At 44.8% G+C, this 12,465-nt stretch overlaps 1 protein-coding gene across 50 annotated transcripts in view; it reads left to right on the top strand.

The window, feature by feature from the left end:
- SORBS1 (sorbin and SH3 domain containing 1) overlaps nucleotides 1–12,465 on the top strand; it is a 221,408-nt gene that overhangs the window by 62,117 nt on the left and 146,826 nt on the right. The window lies entirely within an intron of this gene.

Genomic DNA, 12,465 nt, shown 5'->3' on the forward strand with positions numbered 1-12,465 from the left:
GAAGATTTGCAGTTTATTTTTTTTTCTTCCTACCGCTGCAGCTGCTGCATTTTTTTTGAAAGATGAATTAATTACATTTCATCACCTTCATTTTTATTTGTGATCAGATAATTTCACCATTAACAAATATTCTTCCTTTTTAGAAAGAAACTTACTTACTCGTCACGGCAGGGGAACATTTTGCCTCTGTGGCAGCTGAAAGAGGCAAAGACATGTCCCTAACAGTAATGTGTTCCACCGCTGAGACGAGAACGCGCCGAGGCCTGCCGGCTAATTGCTGGTGGAGGTCTCGTGCCAGCCGTGGAGGCCAGGGCGGCAGTGCCACCTGTGCGTCTTGATTCCAGACACTCTTTTGAGAAAAGCTGACTTGTTTGACGCTGACTGCCTGGTCAGCTCCCACCATGTGGAGCAGGTGCTCTTGTGTCCCTTGAGGCAAATCGCAGTGGCACGACCCCCAGGGAACTTGCAGTGTGCTGAGTGCTGGAGCAGGAAGGAAGGGCAGTCAGACAGGACCGGCAGGCCAAGGGTTAGGGACCCATCTCAGGCTTGAAAAGCTGATTGTTCAGATTACTGTGTCTAAAGGGAGATGATGGACATTCTGGGTCCGGTACCTGGAGTGCTTCCTATCTGGTAAACAAGATGAGCTCTATGGTGAGAGCCCCAGGGAAGCAGACGGCCTCAGATGGGTGGGGCACTTTGCCTATTCAGCAAATATGTATTAAATGCGCACTCTGTGCCAAGGCCCTGCTCTGGGCCCTGGAGATTCAGTGGCACAAGACCGACTGTATCCGTGTTTCCCTGAAGCTTAGATTTGAGTGCAGGTAACAGCCAAGAATGTGAACTCCCTGGGGGGCAGGAGGCTTTGCTTATCGTATTCACTGCTGTAACACCCAGTTCTGGGAAGAGCACCTTGCTCGTGGTGGATGCTCACTAAATACTGTTTGATGAATGAAGTAAATAACTAAATAGGTAATATAATTTCAGGCGGTAGTTAAGTGTGAAAAAGAAAACAAAGTGTCCTGGCCGGTGTCGCTCAGTTGGTTGAAGCACTGTCTTGTAACAAAAGGATTGTGGGTTCAATTCCCGGTCAGAACACATAATTAAGAAAAAACAAAGTGAGGGACAGGAAGGGGCTCTTTTTTGAAAGAGTGATCTGAAAAGGCTTCTGTGGGGTGGGGGGCAGGGAGAAAGAGGGAGAGAGATTTTGTGCAGCGATCAGCATGGAGTGGAGGAATCTGGGGTGGGGTGTTTAGGCCGAGGGAACAGCAAGCTAAAGAAAAGGCCTTTGATGACGGTGGAGCTTGGCATGAGACAGGGCCAGGAAGGCAGCCAGTCTGGCTGGCCTTGGGTGGGGGGGTAGTTATGGGAAGGAGAGGGATATGAAATGAGGTCAGTGGTAGGTGGGAGCCAGATCCTGGAGGCCATGATAAGGAGTTTGGGTTTTACTCCGAGCATGATTGGAGACCCCTGGAGAAGTTTGAGTAATGTGATGGGATCTGATTTGTACTTTAAAATGACGGCCCTGAGTGGATAATAGACTTTGGGGGCAAGAGTAGAATCAGTGTAACCTCCAGGAGGCTCTTCTAGTGGTCCAGGCGTGGCTTAGTGTGGTGGTTTCAGAATGATGTGAGGTGCTGAAGGTCGGGATATGTAGACGGGAGAGCCTGTTGGGTTGGGTGTGGGTGTGAACAAAAGGAAGAGTCAAGGATAAGCTGGTGTTTTGGGGCGTGAATGAAGTTGCTATTTACCGAGATGGGGAACAAAGCGGGAGGTTTAGGTGGACCCCAAGAGTTTTGTTTGGGATATATTACATTTGATATTCTCACAGAGATGTAGAATTGCCTGGGGCTGGAAATGGTACCTTCGAGACTCATCCAAACATAGATGGTCTTTGAAGTGGTGAGACTGGACGAGATCATCTAGGGAAAGAAAAGAGGGAGAGACAGGATTTGGGCAGAAAAGAGGGAAGGCAAAGCATGGATTTCCCATGTAAAATCCCTACTAAGAAGTAAGTGAAGACACGTGCTAGTGAATATGGTAGGATTTCCTGTTGTGCAAATATAAATTATTTAAATAAGATAATGCAATACAAGAGTGGGAACAAAGCCTCTCCTTGTATAAAAATATTGGAAATGCTGTGACTCCCCCAACACAAGAAAATTCCTTTTAGCTCCTACATTCAGCACCAACAATAGGTTGGTGATTGCCAGAGGTGAGGGGTGAGGAGTAGGCAAAATGGGTAAAGCAAGTCAAAATGTACAATCTTCCAATCATAAAATAAGTCCTGAGGCAGTAATGGACAGCATAGCGACTATATTTAATAGTACTATATTGCACATTGGAAAGTTGCTAAGAGGGTAGATGTTAAAAGTTCCGATCACAAGAAAAAAAAATTCTGTCGCTATGTATGGTGACAGATGTTAACTAGACTCATTGTGATGATCATTTCACAGTATATGTAAATATCAAATCATTGTGTTGTACACCTGAAACTGATACAATGTTGTATGTCAGTTATACCTCAAAAATATATAAAATGAAAGAGTGTTAATTTTAAAATTGCATAATTTTAAACCTGGTCAGCTAAGTGAATTACAACTGCATTTATGCAGTTGGCACGTGGCTGTGCCTTTGGCTGGCGAGAGAAAGATCTAGCACCCTCTGCCAATAGCTGGTGAGCTGCACTGTTCTTTATGTGCACTGGGACTTTACAAGCTATTTTGATGGCTGTTAAATTTAATTCACTGTTAGTGTTTCAGATTTTTTTCATCCTATAATTATATCATCCAAAAGTTCATTAAATGAGGGTTCACTGAGTGAAAAACACGCCTGAAAAATCAGTCCGTTTGCAGTGAAAGTTGGAGGTGATAAAATTTTATGAAGATGATCAAATAGGCACCATAATTTGCAGTACCTCAATTTAGGAAGTATTTGGGATGGCTTTGAAATAGCAAGAATAAATGCTACACAATAAAAAGCAGCAAAAGTATACTCTGATTCTTGCAATACAATAGATGTGTGTGTTTCGGGTACCACCCATACCCCTCTACTGTCATCGACTGATGAGAGAAAATCTGTTTGAATCCCACCCATTTTCATCTGTTTGTGGGCTTCTGGCGTCGTACACAGATGTTACATACACAGATGGTTTTGTCCATTCCCCAGACAAACTGCCCTACTGAGCCTCCTGCATATTCTCACCGGGCTCTGCAGGTTTTTCATTTTGAGCTTATCTGGTGAGTTTCTTTAGTCTTATTATCTCGGACAGCGTGGCTCCCTAACCACAGTTACCGCCTCAGAGCCCACCAGCCTGTTTTGTCCTCCCCTGAGCTTGGGCCCCACCCAGCTCTGCTTGCCCTGGTGAGCCCCCCAGTTTAGCTGTCCCTCCAGGCTTCTTTGAATAGCCTCAAGATTTCCTTTGAAAACATTTTCACTTTTCCCCCTGGGCCTGGCCTTTTCAGGCCTTTTGTGGGGATGGCAGAAGAACGGGCCCCCAGTGCGGCTGTTGAGGGCAGTATGATAGGCGGGATTCTACACTGCTGATGCAGATGCCCGGAAACGGGCAGCCCGCACTTGCTTTCCCATGCAGTTCCAGACCCTCGTGTTTCAGTGAAAATATCTCATGGGACGTCTTTTGCCTCTAATCTCCGAAAAGTGGGCATTGATTATATAATGTTCTATATCTATAATGAGCAGTTTATAGCAAAATGAAGATTTCAGTGAAATGGTATTTGTGACGAGTGACATCAACCCTGGTTTTCACTTGTCTTCGGTTCCCACAGAGTGGAACCTAAAAAAGCTAAAAAAGAAATGAAACTTACTGGCAATCATATTGGGGAGGATTTCTCCTCCCTGTTTACTTGTTCAGTAAGTGATTCTAGGAATGAAAGCATGGCACTTTCTGGTGCCCCTAGAGACTTAAAGTGCTGGGCCACTAAAAGACAAAGGCGGTGTCCTCCTTAACGCTCAACAGCAGGGCAGCGCCTCACTGCTTGTGTGCGGTACAGCGTCTCAGGATGAGGTGCTGGAGGTGAGTAGTGCGTAGCCTTGTGGGGAAGGCAGTGGTATAAGGACACTTACTTTTCACTGTGTACCCTTTTAGACTTTTAACTTTTTGTATCATGTTGATTATTAGCTTTAAGCATAATAGTATCTTCTTTAGGCCTTCTACATGATCTAGAAATACTAACGTTCCTTCACTGCTGGGTTTTCTGAGTGCTCTTGCTCACCGTGTATTTTGACCAAGGTCATTGCCTCTTCCCCGCCCATGGCCTTTATTTGTTCGAGGCTTCATGTCCATAAGCAACTTGGGACTGGACTTCTTAAAAGTTGAATTTTAAAATTTTGCCATGTTAGGGATTAGTCAGGCCAGTTTCTTTCCTCCTTCTATCCCTCCTTTCAAAAAGGATTTAAGGCTGTTTCTAGCCAATATTTGATTCAGCCACTTTAGACAAATATGGATTAGAAATGAGCTGTAATTGCCAGGAGTCGAGCCACAAATTATGGATGTTTCAACTGGCCAGCTCTCTGCCACCCTTCAAAGCAAAGGCTCCATTGTGGAGCAGGACAGGGGATTTGGAATCTGTTGTTATTGATAGTTTCCAGCTCCAGAGGTCAGTCAAATTTAAAAGCAACCCAAACTCATGTTCCTCATCTTCAGAATCTCCACTACCGTAGGAAAATGCTGGAAATGGACTTTGCGTAAGTTGTCCCCTTTCTGAAGGTGAAGTCTGGGCTGCGTCTCGGATCCACGCTGCTGCTCACCCCATTGCTGTTTGGAGTGTGTGCTGTTGGGGCAGCTTCTGCGGGGCTCATTGTCTGCAAGCATCTCCTGGGGCTGCCGTGTGGGTGTGTCATTGTGTCCTACAAAGACGTGATACCCATTTTGTGCAGCAGTGACATTTCTTAAGTGTTAGTGCTTCTCCAAGAGGTTTACACATTTGATTTTGTACTTTTTCAGCAAACAGGAAAGTTGCATCCTATTTACTGACCATGTTTAAAGCCAAGATATTTTTTCCCTTTCCATCTAGTGACCTCAAATAGAGAGCGAAATACATCTTTTCTCTTTCCTTTTCCTCCCTGGTTCGAGGAAGTAAACATGAGATTGTACTTGGGGTTGTCACTAAAACAAGATCAACCTCCTCTCCAGTGAGTACCGAGTGTCGCAGGATGAAATCACTCTGAATGCTCCACTGACTCATTTAGCCCAGGCACCATCTGATACCTACTTCACAGCAGTGCTCTCATCCTGAAGTCTCCTTAGCAACCCCAAGACAACTCACTGTTTTCCTCACTCAGAGATTTCCTCTGGTCTGCCGATTACGGCAGTGATTAAATGAAAAATGGTTCCTGCAGAGGGATGCTTTGGAAAATCAAATGCATTGTTTGTGCTTGAACTTGTGCAATTGAACTTTCATTGTTATAAACAGATAGGTATTGGTTCATTGGTTCGTAAGCTTTCGGGGAGGAGGGGTCAACAATTCCTCCTCTGGGACACATATGCACATACACAATTTGCATACGTGATAATGTTACTTTTTCGGGAGGTGGTGCCCCCCCACCAGTTATGCTAAAGTCACACAAACCGTCAGTGTACCATGATGACCGCGACTGTGTGCGGGTAGCTCTGAGAGGCGGGTTCTGCTCTGGGTGGCATTTCTCTTAGACAGAGAAAGTTGAGGGAAGATAGGTGTGTTCAAGGCAGCCAAACTGCAGTGAAATTCGCAGCTTCTAGAACTGCCCCAACGTGGGCTCCAAAGTTGGAAATACTCTTCTATAAATGGCTTTGTTTTTATAAAAAAAAAAAGGAAGCAGGGGCATCTGTAGCCTTTTTGTTTTCTAACAACTGATTTCATTTTTTCTCCCTTCTCCCCTGGCCAAGAGAAAGCTTATCAATATAGAGGAATATAGGGTATGTTTTTTTTTTTTAAAGTAGAAATCAACCTTCATTTTCCAACAAAATTTGTGTTTGTAGATGTTGTATTTTTTCCCCCGAGTTAGTCATGTTGATAGCGTTCTGTCCTTGGTAGTAGGTTGCGAACTAGCTGCCCACAAAACACTGGTTTTTTAAAAAGTTTTTGAAGCGGCCAGCATTGTAAAGGTCAGGAAATTTCTCATAACTTGATTTTTAGATACACTTGACAATTAGACTCTCTAGCATTATGGGGCCACATTCTTGCATGGAACAGCAAGGGACTGTCACTATACCCCTAGTCCCTGCACGTGGGGACAATGTGAGCCCCAGTTTGCTGCAGTCCCCACACCACCCCTCACCCGTTTGACTTTGCGGGCTTTTTGTTTTATAACCCCTGACTTAAAACTTCAATTTAAAATCTTACCTTGAAAAATCAAAGGATCTTGAGGTTCAGCAAAACATCCTTTTGGTATCTTCCTTTTTAAATAATAGAAGCTAAATTTGAAACGATAGGGAGAAAAATAGTTGGAGCAATGGAGTTGTGAAACCAATATTTTCCTCCTTAAAGAGATTTATGCATGTTTTAAATAAGAGAGGAAGGAAAGAGAGCAATAATATGATTTTTTGTATTCTTTAAAAATATCAAACCATTATATTAGTTTTGAAACATGTCATGTACTCCGTATAATGTGGTTTGCTCATAAAATTACCATGTTGGGAACATTTATACAAATCTACTAATTACATTTGCTTTCAAATATTTCCAGTTTTTTTTCTTCCAAATAGAACTGAATTACTGAACTTGAAGGAGCTGACCATTTCTGAGTTTTTTCCCCTTTTTACAGTAAGCAGATAAAAATATATAATTAAATAACAGAAGTCACCATCTTAGGAAAAGAGGGCTATTAGTTTTTTGGTACGTGGCACCTTCCAAAGTGCCCAGTAGATTACGGGAAATGAACTCCACATAAACAAGACAAAATCAACAAACCAACCTAACACTTTAATAACCGTGTAAATTTCATCTAAGTCATTCCCATTTTATGAGCTATTGTGGACAGCACTTTCTGTTTCTCCTAATAATGCCTTTTTCCTTTTAAAATTATTTTTGTAAACTTCTGGAAACTAGATGCCAGTCAGGATGAAGATAGCACCTTGACCCCTTTCTCATTTCCAGCTTCTTGGCTTCAGGGTGAGAGCTCATGCAGGACTCTTGCTATGCTGGGCCAGGGCTGAAGGGGCTGGAATCTTCACCCTGCCCACCTGCCTGGCCCTGACTTGCCACCCACATTAGGACAACCTAGGGTAGTTGGGTTTTTTAAAGATTTTATGTATTTACTTTTAGAGAGAAGGGGAGGGAGGAAGAGAGGGAGAGAAACATCAATGTGTGGTTGCCTCTCGCATGCCCCTTACCGGGGACCTGGCCTGCAACCCAAGCATGTGCCCTGACTGGAAATCGAACTGGTGACTCTTTGGCTCACAGGCCAGCACTCAGTCCACTGAGCCACACCAGCCAGGGCAGTTTGTTTCTTATATAAAATGAGATTATATTTGGGTCCCCCTCAAACCCTAACAGTCTAGAATTCTCCGTTCTGCCCCATGCAGCACTCAGCACTGGGCATGAGTTCTGGGAAACTGGAGTGTTGGCCGCATAGCAATTTCTGTGGGATTGGAAGAGCAGAGTCCCAGTGGAGCAGGGTTCCTAATGTCATTATTTATTCCTCATGGTGACCGTAATAAACACGAAAGAACTAAGTATAATGAGTTTTGTGCTCACGATGTAACGCTAAGCCCACAGCCCTGGGAGAGAACTCTGTTGCTCTGTTCAGTAGAGAGGTGAACTGGGCAGTGTTTTTATGTTCTTGGCATCCTATAGAATATTTCCAAAGACTGTGTTCCTGGGTTTGTAAGCTAGGTAGATCTAACACCAGTTGCATACCATCTCTTGACTATTATGAGTCAAAATTGTTGGCTGGAACAAAAATCACAGAGCAAAGTTTTTAGCAAAGCAAACAGTACATGTTGTAGAACATGCCCAGCACAGGGTGGTGACGTGGAGGCAGCTGAGGGTGCCACGCGGCGGGCTGAGTGTACGTGGCACTCCATTCTGTTGGCTGAGAGCCAGGAGTGGCACTTATAGCCAGGAAAAATAAATACACAGTGTAATATGTATGCAGTATATATTCAACCTACTGAGTGTGTATCTTATATTAAATATATTGAGTTTGCTTTAGGAATTTCATTTCAGAAATAAATGGCACTAAAATGATTCAGTGCTGTTTGGGTTGGCATTCAATGGGCCGCTTGTACAGGAGCAAAGCAGGGAGCAGAGACCAGGCCTGAGAAGGCCTTGCCATTGTGTTGAAGAAAGGATCTTCTGGGCAGAATTCTAGGAGGAATACCTGAAGATACTGTGTGTTTTGCATCTCTTTAGATTGCCTCTTCAACATCAGACTCACTGATGTGTTTACTCATTTATTCAGCCAGCAATTATTGAATTGCTAATAATATTTGCATAATGCCTGTTGGCATGCAGAGTACATCCATGTACCTCATCCCACTCAGGTGTGCTTGTTTGAGCCCAGTCAGATGCGTAGGCAACAGCTGGCATTGGGTGATGACTGTGGTTTCCGTTCTTTCCTGTATTTTGTGCTGTGGGCAGAGATACCCACAGCTCAGCCTGGGCTGTTGAGGAAAGAACTCGGGACAGGTGGGCAGAGCGTTGCCACGGAAGCTGCGTGTAGACAGTCATGCCCAGGAACAGAGGAGGTAGGGATCATCTACTGCGCATGAGTGGGCTGGGTGGGATGCGGTTGCAGCTCTGAGGAAGATGGAAACTATTTGGAACAGCTGCCGTGGGTTGGGCAGTCGGGGCTGAGCAAGAGCTGAAAGCAAGGCCCACTGAGCAACTAGCAAGAAGCCTTTGTGTACAGCAGGTGTGGCTGCTGTATGACCAGGGATGAAAGGAGAGGCTGGGGTCAGCAGTGTGATGGTTGCCTGGTGGTTGACCTGTGTTGGCATACACCAACCCTGAGAATGTGGCTGTACAGGGAGATGTCGAGGTGAACAGTGGGGAAAGTTGGGGGCCTGCGAGTGCGAGGCATTAATAGCTCTTCTTAGCATGGCTTATAAGACCCTTTATTTCAGAACTGCTCCCCCTGTGCATGCCCTCGTGGGCCATTCCTGTGTCTTTTGTACATTTATTCCTTTCACCCTTTCCTTTGGCTTAATTCCCTCCTACTTCAAGTGCCGGCCTGGGCAGCACACTCCTGAGAAGCTGTTCCTGATTGCCGTCTGCTCCGTTTTCTGCTGGGTCAGCTGACCCTTCTCGCTGTCCACACGTCTCCCCTCTGTACTCTAGAAGCTTGTTTACAGGCTGCTGGTGTGCGTGGATCAGAAGATTTTTTCGAGTGCAAGACTGTTCTAGTGGCCCACAGAGCACCGGATGCACAGAAGGTGTTCAGCCAACGCTTTCCGAATGGAGGCATCACTGCTTTCCTGCAGTATTAGTATTGGGTTGGCCAGAAAGTCTGTATGGCTTTTTCTGTAAAAGACACATTTTTCATTTTCACCAATAACTTTATTGATTTGGATGTTTTGAGTATGTCAGCCATCTCCCTCATGGTATAATATTGATCTCAATTAATGTCTCAATTTGATCACTATCAACTTCAAATGATCTACCCGACCATGGAGCATCGTCCAGTGAGAAATCCCCAGCATGAAACTTCACAAGCTACTTTGGACACTTGTGATCAGTCACAGCACCTTCCCCATACGCTGCACAAATCTTTTCTTGTGTGCGTTTCAATTGTGTTTTTACCTTGCTTGAAATAATAAAGCATAATGTGTCAGAAATGTTGCATATTTTCTTCCATCTTCAATATTAAAATGACCACACAAAAACTCACCAGTTTTGATAAGTTTTTTTAAATGTGCACTGATATGACAGCTGTCACAATACCATCTAACAAAATTGTCTCTAATGAAGTTAAAAACAACTTAGCACTCTACCATCTTACGGAAAAAATCAAATGCACTCTTTGGCCAACGCAATAGTATAACAGGATGTTGGAACTGGAAGAAGTGACAAGATCAGCTGGTCCAGCTCATTTTGTGATTCACACGGATCTGAACCTCGGAGAGGCTGAGTGCCTGCCCTGATGTCACCCAGCTTGCTGGAGGCAGAGCCAGGACTCCAATTTGCCTCTTCGGATTCCAAATGCCATCTTCTTTCCTCTGTGCCGCAGCAGTCTCCCCATGTGTCTGTGGTGACTTCTGAGTGTCTGTGGTGACTTCCGAGTGTGTAAAGGTGTCAAGCCTCTGCCTCCACTCAGCTCCTGGTTAGAGTCGCCGTCACTGTTCATAGGGCCCGTCACCTCATTTTTCTTGCAGAGAGGAAAACTGTGTGCTGACAACCGAGGAGCTTTTCCTCTGCACGTTGCCAGGTTTATAACAGCCCTTACCTCACTGCTTCCCCTTCCCTTTCCGGGTTTGTCCGAGTTTATCTTTGGTTGAGGCAGACATCAGCAACCGTTTCTAAGTAAACAGAGGAATCTCAGCTTCAGAGTTTGTAGTTCAAACATTCAGTGCCTCAGTCTGTCCCCTTCTGGCTGCTGTCGCTGCTTCTCCCGATCCAGATTGTCCTGGTGCAGCGTGTGTTAAAGACTGGTGGTACACAATGGACATTTCCGCCTTGGAGCAAGAGCACTGAAAAAGGGAAGCCTTAGGAGAGAGAAAGTGGACACTTGTCTGAATTATTTTGTATCAGCAAAAAAAAAAAAAAAAAAGTCTTTAGGTTTCCAGACCCCTCCTTGCAGAATGGGATACAAAATAGAATGTCTAGAAATGCTTGTTTGCCTGTTTTCTACCTTCACAACTTGTCTCTGAGCTTTTGGACAATATTGGATGTTCAGTGTGTTCCGTTTAGGGTTAAGTCTCAGCATGACAGAGGGTGGGGTGTGGCTGGTTCCCTTACTGCCTGTTCATGGACCGTGCGGTTTTGTGAGGTTGGTTCCCATTCACTGCGGATCTCTGTGCTCTCTCTCCATCACCCTCGGTCCACAGCACCTCACCTCAGCTCCAGGATGGGAAGGTTCACTGATTGAGCACTGGGGGTGGGGGAGACCAGTTTGAACCTTTGTGCTCTTCTGTTAACTAACCAAACAGTACATGATAAATGTCCATTTTGGAAAAAGTACTGTAGAGACCAGGGTCTTCCAATTCTGCATTACTTTAGGGAGCTCTGCACCACTGTCTCCCCTTAGCACTTCCATATTCCCCTCCCTCTTTAAAAATAATAACTGGATGATGTCCAATGCCCCTTTCAGCTCAGAAATCCTGTGGCTTGGAAAGAGCCCAGTGTCTTTGGTCTTAGGGGTTTCTGAAGGCACTTTGGACCTTTGGGGCTGATCCTGAGATCCAAGATTTGAGCTGGAAGGAGATCAGCCAAGGATTTGGACTGCACCAGGAAGTATTTTGATTTGCTATATTCTCTGCTTGGCATCTACTCATTTCCTTCAGGGACGTCCCCTTCCTTGGAAAAAATATCTGCAAAGGTTCTTGTCTGACTGATGAGCTAAGACGGCAGTCCAACCAGGTGTTTCCATTCAGGGATCTTGGCTTGTCACTCCCAGGTCACTGGGTGAGAAGGATGTCACTAATTTTAAAATGCTCCTGACATCCACCCCTCCGTGACCCATCCCCACTGGCTGTGGTCCTTTTGCTGGTTAGTGTTGAGAGTGGCAGTCTCGAGACAAAAGGCTTTGACTATCACAGGTATCTAGCAGAAGGTGTTTCCAAGGTGTCAGCCATCACCCTGCTGGGCTGTGACCTGAAGGTATATCCTGAGAGATGGCCTCTCTTCAGCCCCACCCTCCAGGTATAATTTGTCTGTGTGGTACCATGAATGAGAACATTAGAAGAGGTTCTCCTAGCATCCCAGAGGTGTGTTGGGGTCCCCTCTGGAAGTTGTCTGGGCATCATCACAAGGACCCCGACACAACCAAGACTGGACTGTTCTTTTCAGTGGCCACTTCAGGCTCTTGGTTCATGTGGAGCATGTGGTCAACCAAAGTACTGCCCTCCTCAGCTCCCCCGGAAATATGTAGACTCCACGTGTAGCCGTCTCACTCTTAACCTTGTTCGACTTGATTCACTCATCCTGCCTCCTTTGAAGGACCTTTAAAATCCAGCTTTTGTTATCTAACAGGTTAGGTGTACCCCTCATTTGTGTCACCTCTAGACACAAGTCATTGACCAAAATGTCCCAGGACAGGGCTAATTCACGTGCCTGTGGTCTGATGGTTCAATTGTCTATATATAAACCCACCTAATTGCTCAAGTTTCTTCCGTCCTATTCACAAGAATATCACTGGGCTTTGTTAAAGCCTGGCTCAGGTGAAGTTACAATCATCTGAACTATTGGTCTAATATTGATAAATCAAAATTTAAAAAACGAATTGGCTAACTTGGTATTTATTCACAGTGAACCCATGTCAGTTCTTGGTGATTGCCACATTTTCTTTTCTTAGATACTCATCTATTTAATA

The sequence above is a fragment of the Desmodus rotundus genome, chromosome 4 (genome assembly GCF_022682495.2).
Source record: "Desmodus rotundus isolate HL8 chromosome 4, HLdesRot8A.1, whole genome shotgun sequence".
NCBI lineage: Eukaryota > Metazoa > Chordata > Mammalia > Chiroptera > Phyllostomidae > Desmodus > Desmodus rotundus.